The 2500-nt window shown below is 44.6% G+C and overlaps 1 long non-coding RNA gene across 2 annotated transcripts in view; it reads left to right on the forward strand.

Moving 5' to 3' along the window:
• The first annotated feature begins 1762 nt into the window (after positions 1-1762).
• LOC135112942 (uncharacterized) overlaps positions 1763-2500 on the forward strand; it is a 237930-nt gene continuing 237192 nt past the window's right edge. For both annotated transcript variants that reach the window (XR_010274630.1, XR_010274629.1), the window contains exon 1: positions 1763-1890. This is a non-coding gene — a long non-coding RNA (uncharacterized LOC135112942). The remainder of the gene's footprint in view (positions 1891-2500) is intronic.

Genomic DNA, 2500 nt, shown 5'->3' on the forward strand with positions numbered 1-2500 from the left:
GGATAACAGCGTGAATGGGTGGATACGAGAGAGAGAGAGAGAGAGAGAGAGAGAGAGAGAGAGAGAGAGAGAGAGAGAGAGAGAGAGAGAGAGGTGGGGGGAGAGAAGTGTACAGTAAACTATTGGTATACAGAGAAAGAGAAAGACGAAAGCGAGTGGGAAAGCCATGCTGGGAAACAATAGAGAGAGAGAGAGAGAGAGAGAGAGAGAGAGAGAGAGAGAGAGAGAGAGAGAGAGAGAGAGAGAGAGAAATTCCTGTGTGGAATGTGTGAAGGTGAATGGGAAGGAGGAAGGAGTTGAAATCGAAGAGTTAATTAAGGAAATAATGAAGGAACGAAGGAGGGAGGAAGGATGTGATGACCAAGAGAGAGAGAGAGAGAGAGAGAGACACGTGCAGACAAAGAGAATAGGAAGAATAAGCAAGGAATAATAACAGGAATATATACGAAAGAGAAGAAAGAGAGAAATAAACATCTTACAGGAAATAAAGAAAAGCGAGAAGGCGGACAGATAGGAGAGAGAGAGAGAGAGAGAGAGAGAGAGAGAGAGAGAGAGAGAGAGAGAGAGAGAGAGAGAGAGAGAGAGAGAGAGAGAGAGAGAGAGAGGAAAGCACCGGAAGGGAGAGGAAGAGGAGTTATGAAGGAGAGGGGAAGAGGAAGGTGATAAAGATGGGAAAGCGAACAGCAGACAATCAACAAAAGGCAATGAACAGTGAACAAGGAAGGAGCATTGAAGGAACACTCAAACATTTTCCTTCACTTGTCCCTTTCCACCCTTCAAATTCCCTTTTATTTCCTCCCACAAGTAAATCCCCTTCCCTTCACATTACGTTCAGAAATTAAGGAGAGAAATGTAAAGTTAAAAATATATATTCAGTTTATTTAAAAGAAGTCTTAAAATAAATTCTTTTGACTCCCCAAACAAAACAACAAGGGTACAAAGAAAACGGAAGGAGGAAGGATGCTAAATTGGTAGAAGGAAGAGAGAGAGAGAGAGAGAGAGAGAGAGAGAGAGAGAGAGAGAGAGAGAGAGAGAGAGAGAGAGAGAGAGAATGTACTACTTGACAGCGAGGGAGGGAGGGGAAAAGGGAAAGAATTGTGAGCGAAGGAAAGAGGGGGAAAAGGAAGGGGGAGGAGAGAGAGAGAGGGGGGAGGAAGGAGAGGGAGTGGAGAGGGGAGGGAGGGGAAAGGGGGACGGAATCAGGCCGACCATAAATTCGTTTGTTTGGTTAAAAGTCGAGCATGAGAAAACCACGGAGAGAGAGAGAGAGAGAGAGAGAGAGAGAGAGAGAGAGAGAGAGAGAGAGAGAGAGAGAGAGAGAGAACTGCAAGTCGTAAGTTCGAGGATGTTAAGTTTTGCGAATAAAGAGGAAGGTAGAGATGCAAGGAGGAAGAAATAAACTTATTATAATGTACAGCAGCTCTCTCTCTCTCTCTCTCTCTCTCTCTCTCTCTCTCTCTCTGCAACAGACATCAATATACTAATGATGAAACAGAACGCAGTATCTGGCAACCACACGCTTGTTATCTCCTTAACTAGCGGTAGAGGGAGACTAGTGAGCTGAAGTTAAGCTCTATAATACATAAATAGATTGATTAAAAAGCCAACAACGTATAGTTATCGTCTTAATATATTACAATGTTTTACCTTTTGAATTAATGTACATATACTTCTAAATAAAACTTTTGTCCTACGTTTATTTAGAGAGACAAAAAAAGACTCATTTGACTTGATCCCGGTGACGTCAATGCAGGGAGTGATGGGAGTGATGGGTCTGGGAGCAGAGGCAGAGAGGTGTTGCTGTGTGTCGGTCCGGGTAGTGCCTCTTTTAAGTTATCCTTTTTTTCTGTGTGTGTCCGTCGCAGGAGTGCAGTGCTGTGCTGTGGTGAGGTAAGTGCTGGTGGTGCCGGTGGTTCTGTTCATGGTTGTCTTTGTGGATTTGGTTGTGTGGGTGAGATGATTGGTGATAAAAGTGAGGTGAGGAGAGGTGGCGTGAGGAAGGAAGGAGACGACGGCTGGGTCACGTAGGCACACACACACACACACACGAATCCCGTATATTGAAGTACATACAAGTTCCTCCACTGTCTGGCTGAAGAGAGGAAGGCACCCCAACAACCCACAATTTTCAGTCAGGTCATACGTAATAGTTATCACCGCTCAGTTACGCAAAGTTCAGTCAAACCGTCACCTTCACTTGAATCCGTAGCCGTAACAAATATCAGACTTCCATCTAAACCTTACAACAGACTGAGCTACGCAATATCAGATGTAGTAAATGCCAATATTCGTACGATAATTCTTACACAGCCGCTGGTTTTCGCCCCAGAGGCACTCCTGTCACCCCGCCCTGCCACCGCACGCCACAGGTCAAGAGTAGTGGAGGGATTATGACCGTTTAGTAATTCTTAGGCCTATTAGAGGTTGAACTACTTAATTCTGTCACATGCACCATAGAGGATCCATGTTAACCTCTAGTACCATACACAACAGAGACTTA

The sequence above is a fragment of the Scylla paramamosain genome, chromosome 24 (genome assembly GCF_035594125.1).
Source record: "Scylla paramamosain isolate STU-SP2022 chromosome 24, ASM3559412v1, whole genome shotgun sequence".
NCBI lineage: Eukaryota > Metazoa > Arthropoda > Malacostraca > Decapoda > Portunidae > Scylla > Scylla paramamosain.